Source organism: Lycium ferocissimum, chromosome 5 (genome assembly GCF_029784015.1).
Source record: "Lycium ferocissimum isolate CSIRO_LF1 chromosome 5, AGI_CSIRO_Lferr_CH_V1, whole genome shotgun sequence".
Lineage (NCBI taxonomy): Eukaryota > Viridiplantae > Streptophyta > Magnoliopsida > Solanales > Solanaceae > Lycium > Lycium ferocissimum.
The window spans coordinates 58300309-58314388 of NC_081346.1; the positions used below are offsets into that span (position 1 = coordinate 58300309).

The window sequence follows — 14080 nt, forward strand, 5'->3', positions numbered from 1 at the left end:
AGTGACAGGAAACTTTGTAGTAGTGTTGAATCCAACACTGAGCAAGACACCTGTACAAACTCTGAACAACAACTCCAACCCAAAAGGAAAGGGGAAGGGAGTGAGAAGGGATCCCCCAAAACCTCACAAGATGTTACTTATGAACTTTATCATATGGAATGCTAGAGAAGAAAACAGTCTTAAGTTTAGAGGCATTGTACAACCATGATTGGTCTTCATAAGCCTACCATGCTTTGTCTACTTGAAACTAAAATGGATAAGCACAAGCACATTGTAGAGTAACTAGGCTTTAATGCTATTCTTCAGTCACCTGCTATTAGTAACTCTAGGGGTACGTGGTAATGTGGAAAGATGATATTTTGAAAGTTGATGAGATCACCATTACAAATCAGGGAATCCATGCTCTAGTTAAGGTAATCCATTCTACTAAGTCTTGGATTCTCTCTACTATATATGCTAGTAATTTATTTGATGATAGAAAAATCCTATGGGAACAACTCTGTAACCTTGCTGATAACAATAATGCTAGTTGGATTGTAGAAGGAGACTTCACTGAAATTCTTATTGCTTCTGATAAATTTGGTAGGAATAGTATTAACAACTATAGGGCTAGTTATTTTTGGAACTGCATAAATCACTGTAACCTTATTGATATGGGGTTTAAGGGTAGTAAATTCACCTGGACTAATAAAAGATATAGAAATAGACATCACCTAATCCTTGAAAGATTGGATAGATGTTTAGCTAATGATGCTTGGCTTAGACTCTACCCTGATGCCACTGTCACTTATCTACCTAGAACTCAGTCCGATCACTCCCCTTTATTAGTTAAACTAACTAATAATAACTTAAACCCTAATGACAAGCTTTTCAGACTTGAAACCATGTGGTGCAGACATCCTGAATTCCAAAACATTGTGAATGAATGCTATGAACATACCATGGACCTAACTACTGCTACTTCCATATTTAAGGATAGAATTATAACCTGGAACAAAGAAGTCTTTGGGAACATCTTCCACACAAAAAAAAAGAAAAAAAAAAAAAGAAAGATCTTCTAGCCAAACTAGGAGTCCGTTTGGATTAGCTGAATAAAAAGTAGCTTTTAAGCATAGGTGCTTAAAGTACTTTAAGCACTTATGCTTAAAAGTACTTTTAAGTGCTGAAAGTTATTTTATAAATAAGCAGTTACATATTTGGATAAAAGTGCTTAAAGGGTTTTTAGAAGTAAGGTTAGTGTTGGAATTAACAGAAAATATAAGCGATAAAAGAGTAAAGTTGTTGGTCAAACCAAAATGACTTTTAAGCCAAAAAAAAAAAAAATGGGATTGAGCAACTTCTTGGTTTTGGCTTATTTTAAGCACTTTTTAACTTAATTTAAGCTGTTTTCTATTTTTGTCAAACACTCAAATAAGTTTAAAATGGCTTATAAGCTGGTTTGACCAACTTATAAGCCAATCCAAACGGGCTCTAGATGGTATCCAAAGCTCCTCAAGCTACCCTTATAGCAACTTCCTTCAAAACTTAGAACAGATCCTCCAGGATGAATATAGTGAAATCATTAGACAAGAAGCTGAGTTTTGGAAACTTAAGTCTAGGATCAACTGGTTGATTGAGGGAGACTCAAATACAAACTTTTTTCATACTTCCACCCTTAATCGGAGGAGGAGAAATAGAATTCTAGCCCTTAAAGATGAAGTAGGCAACTGGATCTATGACCACAAGGCCATCAAGGAAACCATCAGCAATTTCTATTATAACCTCTATACCACTAACCATCTTCAGGTTGATATTATCCAACCTCTTATCCTACTCTTAGAGGAATTTTGAGTGAACATGATAAAGCGACCCTGGGTTCACCCTTAAAAACCTTGGAAGTTAAAAAAGTTATTTGGTCCTTCAAGCCCATGAAAGCTCCTGGACCATATGGGATTCACCCTTTATTTTATCAAAAATACTGGCAGAGCATCCAAAGACCCTTAATGGATTTTTGTAGCAATACCTTTACCTCTCTTACCATGGATGAATCTGCTAAAAGCACTTACCTTTGCCTGATCCCTAAATGTGCTAATGTTGTTCATCTCAAGAACTTTAGTCCTATTGGACTTTGTAATACCCAATATAAAATTATCACTAAGATTATAGTCCATAGATTGAAGCCCTTACTTCATAATATCATAGGCCCAACCCAAACCAGCTTCTTAACAGGCAGAAGGGCTGCTGACAATGCCATTATTGTGCAAGAGTACCTTAGCCACTTTAGAACTATGAAAGGCAAGAATGCTAATATGATTTTTAAAATGGATCATGAAAAAGTCTTTGATAGGTTAGAATGGACTTTCATTAAGGAGACTCTCTTCACTTTTAACCTCCCTCCAAATATCATCAAGCTCATTCTCTCTTGTATTTCCTCTCCTACTATTTCAGTCCTAGTCAGGGAAAACTGAACCTTTTAGACCCTCTAGAGGAATAAGGCAAGGTGATCCCATGTCCCCTTATCTGTTCATCTTATGCATGGAAAGACTTTCTAGAAGGATTAATCCTGAAGTGGATCTTCTAAATTGGTTTCCTATTTCTACTACTAGAGGGGGACCAAAAATTTCTCACTTATTCTTTGCTGATGACTTGACTCTTTTTGCCAGAGCAAACTTAAAAAACTATAACACCATCATTAATACCTTGACAAACTTCAACAACAAGTCTGGTCAGAGAATTAACTTCCAAAAATCAAAAGTCATTTTCTCTAAGAATTGTAAGCTTGGTGACATTGCTATGTACTCTAGTTGCCTCACCATTACTGCTAGATATTCTTTTGGAAAATACCTAGGTTTTCCTATCTTTCAAAAAAGACCTGACAAGAGAGACTTCCAATTTATAATTGACAACCTTAACAAAAAACTTGCAGGTTGGAAGACTAAGTTTCTAAACATAGCTGGAAGAACTACTTTAGTTCATGCTTCCCTTAATAGTATCCCCAACCATCTCATGCAATATATTAAGCTGCCTAGTAGAACCCACCACCTTATAAATAGAGTTTAAAGGAATTTTATCTAGGAAACCACTACTGAAAAGAAGAAAATGCATATGGTGGGATGGGATACAGTGACAAAGCCTAAGTATGAAGGGTTGTTAGAAATTCACAAGGCTGAGGTAAAAAACAAGACCATGCATACTGCCCTAACTTGGAGACTCCTGAAAAAGCCTGACTCCTTGTGGGATTCTATTCTAATTGCTAAGAACTGCAGAACCAATCAAAGGAGACAGCATTCCAGAACCTGGAGGAATATTTTAGAGGGATATCAGACCTGTAGGAAGGCTACTCAATAGGTGGCTACTAAAGTAATAAAGTTAGTTTTTGGCATGATAGGTGGATCCAAAATAGCTCCCCTCTTAGAGAAACCATCCAAGGCCCCCTAAATAGAGAGGAAGAACATCTCAAGGTGAGTGACATTAGAAATGGACTAAATTCCTCCTTTGATCTTCCACCTCAAATTAAGCTCCTCATCTCTAACACCTTTATACCCTCCAATAGTAATGAAGAAGATGATAACTATTGGAAGCTGACTACTAATGGGGAATTCTCCTCTAAGACTGCCTATAACCTCATAGATAGTAAGTCACCTAGTTGCAGTGACAGAGATAACCTCAAACTCCACTAGATTTGGAAACTTAAAGTGCCCAACAAGATTAAATTCTTCCTTTGGCTTATGAACCACAACAAACTACCTACTAGCTCCTATATCCATTATATTGGGCTTAATATTAACCCTCAGTGCAAGTACTGTAACACCCTAGTGAAAATCTGAACTAAATCTTCTTTAAATGTAGTGCTAAAACAAATTTCTGGAATTTTGTTGTTCACCATTGTACCAATGCTAACACTAACACTGATATCTTTAATAGCAGCAATAAATTCTTTAATAGTTGGCCTCTCCTTAAGAAGGAAAAGTATAATCATCTTTTGAATTGGAATACCTTTATTCCTTTCTGCTTATGGGAAATCTGGCTTAATAGGAATGCCAACCTCTTCAATGGGAAAAATGACCAACCAAAGTTTGAGAGCTCCTATGGAAAATCTATTGAATACACTCAACTTACACAGCTTTTAAACACTGAGCATAGGAGAATAAAAATTTCCCTAAAATAGGAACCCCCTGATAATGGTACTTTTAAACTTAATACTGATGGATCTTGTTTAAGGAATCCAGGAGTACGAGGGATAGGAGGGGTTATTCGAACAAACATGGGTGACTAGGGAGTGGATTTTATCAAAGGACTCCCGAACACTACGAGTACTTATGCAGAACTAACAGCTATTTTGCAGGGTTTCCGACTAGCAAATGAACACAATCTACAACCTTTGGAAATCAACTATGATTCACGGAGGTAATTAACATGCTAAAAGAATGGATACACTCCTTACAATTCCATTATTTCTGAATGCAGGTTGTTCATGCACAAGCTAGGCCGTCCGGAACTAAAACATATATACCGTGAGCAGAACAGGGTGGCAGACTTACTAGCTAAAGAAGGTGCTAAACAAAAGCTTTTTGGTGCCGTAAGGTCCATGTAGTTCCTCCTTTTTTTGTGAATAAGGCTTTTTGGGATGACAAAACAGGAACTGTTTTTGATAGATATGTAAATTTTGATGATGTTCAAACAATGGCGCATCTGCCAGGGCATGTAGGATCCTTGTAGTGTGTGTGTTTGTGTGTGTGTGTGTGTATATATATAAAACAAAAAAAAAATGTTATTTACTAATAAAAACATTCGTATCGTGCTCAAGTCTATTATTTACAAATAAAAACATTTGTATCGTGCTCAAGTCTATGTAATTTTTTAATAGAAGGCTCTCGTAGTGTGACAGATATTCAAGGATTTCAGTGAGACTACTAGCTATTTGTGTGATTAATAATTACTACTTCATCCATTTCAAAATGTTTGTATGGCTTTGACTTGACACAAAATTTAAGAAACTAAAGAAGACTTTTAAATTTGTGGTTGTTAATTAAATATATGTGGAATGTATCAAAATGTCGTTTAATCATGTGGTCTTAAACATGTTATGTGGAAAGTTAAAATTAAAGAGTTGTCAAAAAAGAAAAAAAGACATCTTTATGAAACAGACTAAAAGGGAAAGTAAGACAAACATTTTGAAATAGAGGGAGTATTATAAAAGAGCTAACCAATATTAGAATGAGAATTCTAATCTTCATTGCCATAAACTCTGTAACCTAGGAGATAAACTCTAATTCATATTTCACTGATCTCCCTAGACTAATGAGCCCGCTTCAAGTTATCCCAACTTGAAGTTGAATTTGACCAATGTTTATACCTATGAATATTGCTTCTATGAAAGCTGATAAAGGTACAACTCGATAACCACTCCTAATACAAGATTCTAGACTCAAGAACTGCAACACATAAACTCTATGAAACAAATTGAAACAAATTCTTCAATCTTCTTCATTGTATTAGGTCACACTTAATTCTGTAATCAAAACTCTCTCAATTATTGCATTGACAAGGTTTGTTCAATATTCTGATTTTCTCTTTTTGTGAGTGTGTAACTGTTCTTCATGGCAAGACTTGGATATATATAGCACTAGGTTTGCATCAAGTCGGCTGAACTCAATCCCTACATGGTAAGACCTATTGTGAGAGTTAGGGTTTGAATTAACTTGGGATTCTTGCTTTCACGCAGCTTCAGTGTCCTTGTAGGACTCTGAAATATCTTGATAATTATAGCAAGAAATCCTGCATTCACGAGGCTTCAGTGTCCTTATAGGAGTCTGAAGTATGTTGGTAATTATGGCAAGAAATCCTGCAACTTGTCCGCCAAGTCTTTACCATAAATCACAAATCCTTCTTGCAGCAAGACTCTGAACTGGAACACATTCTTGGACCCAATTCAAGCACCTAGTTCATCCATCTCTGAATCGTCTCATTGTTTGAGATGGAACATGTCCATAGACCTGTTTCATTCGACCTTGTCTCGCAACTGTCTCTGATCTGTTCACTGCGCCTGTCTTCTGAGGTAGAACATGTTTTGCAGTACTTGCTTGGTTCATTCGCTTTGTCAATCATCAAAACGCACACACGTACTTATAACAACAATATATAAATTACAGTCCCTATGCTTTTCATGATAACGTGATACAAAGGTATGTCTCTTTTCTGCTATATTGTTGAATGTATCCTTGCGCAATTTACTTAGTACATATCGAAACTATCTATAGATTTGGGCATTTGTCTAGTTGTGTCCTGGGAGAAACAATAGTTCACACATGTTGTTGCTTATGAGGAAATTATGCCGAGACGGCAGGGTTGTAAGTAGTACAATAGGGCAGTTATGTTGAATATATGATGAAGTCCTACTGAAAGGATGGGGTTTTTATGCTACAGTTCTTAAATGTATTCATTTTTTTCTCTGTGTGTTGTAGCTTTTACGTTAAAACCTTTACTTAGGAGTGTGTCATTGAAGGACTGAAGCAGTCCTCCATGATACCATCACAAATATATATATATATATATATATTGTGATGGTATCATGGAGGACTAAGAGAGAGACTGAAGCAGTCTTCCAGGATACCATCTTAGTATGATACCAACATTCATAATTTCCATCCATCCATATTATTATTGCTTTAAATTTCAAACGACAAAAGGATGGAACCATAGAGCAAGTATATCTACATTTGTTTCCTATACAAATACTTTTAATCAATTTTAAATTTTCAAATATTAGATATCACATGGTGATTTGTTGCAAAGTTGTCGTACAAACTGATGGAATAATAATTCTGAGCAAATTGTTACAATTATAGAACATCTTGTGTATAAACTTGATTTTGTGTAATTTACATCTTCTAATTATAATTTACGTAATGAGGAGCTTGAAATAAATGTCTTGATAGGTCAATGCACATAAATTAATTAGTCCGGGCTTTAAATGCTACATTAAATAAATGTTCTGATATCCACAATTAACACCCTTTTTTTTTTTTGCTAATCGCTCAGTTGAAAGTTAACTTTACACTTACAAATACAAACTTTATTACAAAACCAAACATATAACCTCTCCCTCTCTCTCATCAGCTTTCTTTTCGCAGCTAAATTTTCAAAATAATTAGGTGGAATTGAACTAAGTTGACATTCACGATAAAAAATGAAGTACTTTATCACAGAGAATTGTAAAGAAACATTTTTCATATCAAATATTTTTAATTTTGGATTTCCAAAATTTTAAGAAATTGATATCAACTGGAATTCGTTGCGAAGTTCTCGTACAAAATAATGGAAGAATAATTCCAGTCAAATTGTCAAAATTGTAGAACATCTTGAATATGAACTTCTTGTTGTGTATAATTTACTCCTTGCAATTTTATCTACCTAATAAAGAACTTGCAAGCTTTGAGGGGACTCCCTCACGGCATAAGCCCTATCAATATTTAATTTTCAATATTTTTAAAAAGTAAAATCTGAATAGAAAATACGATATTAAAGTGGTTTTATTTTCATTGTTAAATTAAAAGAGAAGAAATATATAATTGGATGTTAAGACAATTATGTATTTAAAAAACAAAGCTGAAAACTCTTTTCCACATTAGCATTCTGAAAACAAAACTTTTCTATCAATTCTGTAACAACTTTCTCCTCTTTATTTTTCCCCCACAAAATAGAAGCACATACTTCTACTTGGTGTACTACATAAGCTAACTGGTGTTTCACAGGAGCATTATGTTTTATATTTTGTATTTTTAACTTAAATTGAGCAACTTGAAGCATTTGGATCTCAGGGAGAGCTTCTGGTTAAAAAAATCCTGAATTTTGGTGATATGCCAAACTTGGAGACACTAATTTTACAGAATTGTGAGAATTTGGAAGAGGTCCATCCCTCTCTTGGACATTGCAAAGTACTCACAAAATTGGATTTGAGGGATTGTGGCAAACTTAAGAAGTTTCCAGAATTGGTGGGGTTCTCTTCTCTTTATTTTTTACACATAAAATAGGGTTGCTTATTTCATATATATATATATATATATATATATATATATATATATATATATATATATATATATATATATATATATATATATATATATATATATATATATATATATATATATATAATGCAAACAGAAATTGAGCATATATAATGCAAACAGAAATTGAGCAACTTGAAGCACTTTAATCTCAGCTGGAGCCGTTGGTTAAGAAAAAACCTAATCCTGGTGATATGCCAAACTTGGAGACACTAGAGTTATGGGGCTGTATGAATTTGGAAGAGGTCTATCCCTCTCTTGGACATTGTAGAATGCTTACATAATTAGATTTGTCTGGTTGTGAAAAACTTAAGAAGCTTCCAAAATTTGTTACCATGGAATCTCTTGAGACTCTCAACCTCCATTGGTGCACAAGTTTAGAAGAATTTCCAGAAATCTGTGGAGATATGCGGCGCTTATTAGAACTCAATGAAGGATCCCCTCGGATAAGAAGCTTACCCCGTTTCTCAGCGCCCTTAGTTATTTGAAATTGGATGGTTGTGAAGTTCTTGAAAGTATTCCAGACACTATTTGTAATCTTGGATATATCTATATTTCAGATTGCAATAAACTTGCAGCGCTGCCAAACAACCTTTTTGAATTGGAACGTCTTTATACATACAAATGTTCTGGATTGGTAGAGCTCCCCATATTTCTTGGAGTTCAAAAGAAGCTCCATCGGTTAAGGGTAGATAAATGTGAGAGCTTAAAGATGCTTAATTCCTAGCTCTATTAAGATGGAATCCCCTCAAGAACTCAAGATATATAATTGCCTAAAAACTAGAAATCAACGGAGATATGCATAGCTTAGAATATGTTACCATAGAATCTACTGGGATAAGAGAACTGCATTTATCTATTGGGAATCTGAGCAGTCTCACTCACCTCTATCTGAGAGGTTGTGAAGATCTTGTAAGTCTACCAAACAGCCTCTGTAATTTGAAGAATCTTCAAAGTCTTTATCTTCATGGCTGCAAAAAGCTAGAGAAGCTTCCAGAAAACATTGACGATCTGCAAGAGTTATGGTTACTTAATGCAAGTGAAACTGCAATCTCCCAACCACCTCTCTCCATCACCAAGCTTACCAAACTAATGGATTTAAGATTCTCACTTGAACAACTTCAACATTCCTCCAGCTCTTTTTGCATCAACTATCAGGTTTATCCTTCTTGAGATTTCTTCATCTTAGAAATCGCAATATATTGGGTGGACTTCATGAGGATTTAGGATCTTTGCACTTTTTGGAAGAGTTGAATTTAAGTGGAAGCAATATTTCTTGTTTACCCAAAAGCATCAAAGAACTCTTACGGCTTAAAAGCCTAGACGTGCAATTTTGTCAGAATATTAATGAACTTCCAGGAGACCAAATTTAAGGGAGCTATTTGCAGGTTATCATTTAGCCTTGAAGAGCATCGAAGAGCATCAGAGATCTAGTAATTAAGTGTGTTCTCTTCCGAAAGATCTCAATATCATGGCATGGTCATGAAAAATCCGAATACGAAATTGTCTCAACTTGCCAAGTTAATGTGTTGAAGTTGTTACAACATTTTCTCAGGATGTGTATCCAGGTTTTTATCTCTCCCTCAGATATATGAATGTTGAATATTCTTGACAAATTGATTTCTATTAATAATAATTTCTGTTGCAGTGTGACTTCCACCAAAGGGATTGTGTTTTCATTTCGTTTCCCAAAGTTAGAATTTCAGACTTACTCGATTATCAGTTTATAAATCAAAAAGAGATCTCAATTGAACTGGACCCTTCTTGTTATAACGATAAATTCATGGTTTTTTCAATATGTGATGAAGAGGATGTGTCATTAATAGCTTTATTGGTCTACAAATCTGAGCCTAAAAGAAAACACTCCTTGAAGTATAACCACCCTGAATGTTGGCGCGAGCTGCTATGTGTTTCATCTACATACCATTTGAAACATTGTGGCACACTTCTGACAATAAAGAAGGGAAGAACCCAAATGATTACTAACTGTTTGAAGTATCTTCAGTGTACAGGGACGAACTATGCTGTGGAATTCGCCTGGAGTATGAAAGTAAAAATACTGCAGTGACTACTGAAATTGGCTTCTCCATGGTACTTGAGCAACCAGAGCCATCACACACTTCTAGACATTTGCAAGCGTCTGCTAAGCATAACATACAACAGACAAGGGACTACACTTGAGCAATAAGAATAAAGATGTTGAGGTGGATCAAGCGGCAATGGCAGTTCAAAAGGAAAATGAATCTCAAAATGTTGAGCTGACTAGAGTTTGTGATAGCCCATCAAGGAAATGGACGATGCTTCAAGAAAGAGAAAGAGAAAAAGAAAGAGAAATAGAAACAAACAGAGAAAGATAGGAGGGACATATGAGACTAGCTGCTCTCATTTCACCAACAAGCACGCATGATTTTGATTGGATCTTAAGAAAGCTCTTCCTTTGCTAGCAAAAATTTGTCACTGAAAGGAGAAAATCGAGGTTAGCCTTGAAAATATCTTGAGAATTCTTGTGTTCATTAGTATTTTTACCAGTAATTTCATGGTTCTTTGATGTAGGAAGCATCTATCCAATCAGATATTCAAAACAAAGAAGGTGTAATGAGGGAGCAATTACTCAAACATCAAAGCCAAGTGCAAGTAAGTTTGAGAGTTGAGACAGACCAGAAGGGAATCCTCTTGCTAATTGCAAGTTTGATTACTATAAAGTAAATTTAATTGCTCATTGCAAGTTTTCTAAAGATGTCTTTTTTCTCATTTTTTTCTTCTTCAAAGTTTCAGAAAAATAAACTTAAGCTGGGAAAAGAAAACACATCTTTAGAAGATTGATTATTATCCTGTTTGTTTGAAATTTAAGTTACATTTAATTGAAGTAATTTGACCAAACTTTCCTGATTTTTCACATGTAAAGTGAAAAACAAATTTTAGAACATACTGCCGAATCCTTTTTGTCCTTTATCCAATGCATAAAAGTGAGATAACAAATCATAAATCACTGTAGTAGATGGAAGCTCCTTAAGACAATTGACCTCACTGGCTGCAGGTGAAGGCTTTCAAGTTACAAGATTTAACTTTTGGTATTTCAAAGGACAGACAAAAAGAAGGAAACTGAATGATAGTTTCAAGAGGTACACAATTAATTTCACCTCGACTCTGCAAAGAAAACAAACACACAATATACCAGTATAATCCCACCAGGTGGGGTCCGGGAGGATAGAGTGTAGGCAAACCTTACCCCTACCATGTGAAGGTAAGGAGCTTGTTTCCGACTTCGCAAAGAAAAATGGTGATAATGTTTTTGCATTAGAGTACCGTGAAAATACCCCAATAACAATTAGAAGATAACGCAATCAACTAAACGTAACTCACCGGTGTTTTTCAGGACACAACTTAGGTGAAAGATCAAGAAAGTCGGCTACATTTACCTTCTCCCAAGCCCCCGGCCTTTGTACTATTTTAATTGTATAGTGATTGGGGTTGGAGGGGGGGGGGGGTTATGCTCATTTTCTAAAATGATATTTCTCGAGGAGGTTGCATCATACTCCCAATCCAAGTATTGTTATTGATTTCCTGTTTTTACTAATAAATACAGCCATCTTTGTATACTTTAATAAAACCTATTTCCATGTATATCAAATTGCCAAATTTAGTTCAGTGCACTCTTTGACTTCGTCCAATGATAACATAAATTGATGAGAGGTTGATGGCTCTCAAAGATGTGTTTGCTTGCTACTTTGTTAGAGTGTCACTGTCTCATTTTCACCTATTTCACGTTTTGGAGAGGTCTAACTAATACTCTTGCAGCCTTTTACGTAATGAACTTGAGCTTACAAGATTGCAGATGTATAATTGTGACTTTTCTTTTCGTATTCAGATTGGTGAATTGAGACGGTTTTAATCTGGAGACATGGAATCATACATAATGGTGACTTTTCGTTTCGTTCTTAGAGACCCTGATTGGGTATGTCTCTACTCCTCTTGTCTGTTTTCCTGATTGGCTATGTCTTTCACTTTCCTCAGTTTCATGTGATCGATAAAACTGAGTCTAATTGAATCCGTTGAACAAAGGTTGCATCCTCCTCTGCTAGTATTCATTCGAATTATACCTTTACTAGTTATTCCTATGGATAATCATGAAGTCTTTAAACTATCAGGGGACGTATTGTTTGAAGTATAAGAAATTTTAGTGTCTGTATAAAATTCCTTATTACTTGAACGTTCGTTTTTCGTATAAAACCTACATAACTAATATGATCTCCGTATAATTAATGCATTGTTTGGCATTTGGTATTAACCTTTGGATAACTTAAATTCTACATAAGTTATGCAAAAGTTTGTACGGAAAATTAGATTTTGTATTGCTAATTTTGTTATAACTTATATATTGAACCCCTTCCAGATAGCTAAAAGTGCGGGATTTCGATGATTAGTTCGGAATTGCCATGGTTATGAAATTGTAATGGGATTGCTTTAGTTGCTTCTCTAGAATGCTTGTCGTAATTTGAATTCCAAACTCGGACTGTTTTTAACCGACTTTTCAGCAGAGATCTCCTAGTTGTATGTAATCTTGGTGAATATATAGCTGAGATATCATTCTTCTCAAAACAAAGGACTAAATTTGCAAGTTTGAACAATTCTTTAATACTGGCATTGTTTACTCACATTTTTTGTAAATAATTTTGTAGTGTTGGGCTGTCAATATATGTTGGATAATTCTTTGCACCACGTGTTTTTCCTTTCTTTCTTGCTTTGGATTTTGGCATTTGTATTGAGCTTGCTTGACTTAGTATCTCAAATCCATGATTGGCTTTTTAAATTGAGTTTTGTTTTTGCTCGTGTTTGGGCACTAAACTTAATTTTATTCTTAGCCATTTTATTGCAAGAGAATCAATATGTAAATGTATGTGATATAAAGTGAAATGCTACATTATCTTATTCGTTCACCTCTTCTTTATTGCATAAGTCCGTCAGATATATAGTGTCAAATGAATCATCTTTCGAACACTAGGATTGTCAAGGTTCACTTGTAAGTTGTAACTACTTATAACACGTGTTGTTGAATTTCATTAAAGTCCTACTAGATTGTTAAGATTTACATTTAATATTTTATAACTTGTGTTGTTGAGTTCTTTGAAATCCAACCGGACTGTCAAGGCTTGTAACTGTTTACATCATGTGTTGTTGAATTACCTCGAAATCCCACAAAAATCTCCTCTTTTCCAACAAACCTCCAATCTTGAAATTATAATAATCATCCACTTGGTTCTATCTCCATGCTATTTATCTTGTTAAATTGTTCACAAATTTTACCGGATTGATATGTTTTGGATGTGTTGTTCCACAAGGTATTATTCGAATTTACAATTCTAATTTCAATCAAAACCACCCCAAATTTGCTTCAAAATCTGAAATAAAACCTTCAAACACCAAGACAAATGATCCCCAATCACCAATTTTTTTTTTTTTTTTAAACAAATCAAGTAGACCCTTTTTGTCTTTTTCATCACTTTCTAAGGATGAAAAATGGAGTTTTGAGATTTCTAAAAGCAAAATCACTAAATTAGTGTTTGAACTAATAATTTAAGCACAATTTTCTTATTATCTTAAATCCGGGTGATTTGATTTACACCAATGGAAATCATAAACTTCATACACAATAGAGAGATATGATAGAGTTTTTTTTCCAAAAAAATAATGAATGAAGTTCCTTTTTCATCCTATCATATTTATTCATATTTCATGGGTACTGATTAGAGATATTGTAATAGTTCTTTTCTTACTTTTGTGCCAACTCATGATCTTAACAAGTTGCACATATACCTTGGTATACACTGAGAACACTCTCGAATAACGGGGATCTAATAATCAACACTCAAACAATTTTAACATAAATCAACCATTAACTCCGAAGCCCCCCCCCCCCCCCGACCCCCCTCCCCAACAATAATTCCGAGGTTTCAAAAATTGAAAACACTATAATATTCTTGATGAAATTAAAGATTAAGAGAAGAACGGAAAAGATGAAAGATTAAAAATGTCAA

General features: G+C 34.7%; 1 long non-coding RNA gene across 1 annotated transcript; it reads left to right on the forward strand.

Moving 5' to 3' along the window:
- The first annotated feature begins 9916 nt into the window (after positions 1–9916).
- LOC132056952 (uncharacterized) lies at positions 9917–12416 on the forward strand. The gene is made up of 3 exons (XR_009415041.1): positions 9917–10521; positions 10599–10691; positions 11914–12416. It is a non-coding gene; the product is annotated as an uncharacterized LOC132056952 (long non-coding RNA).
- The last annotated feature ends 1664 nt before the right edge of the window (positions 12417–14080 follow it).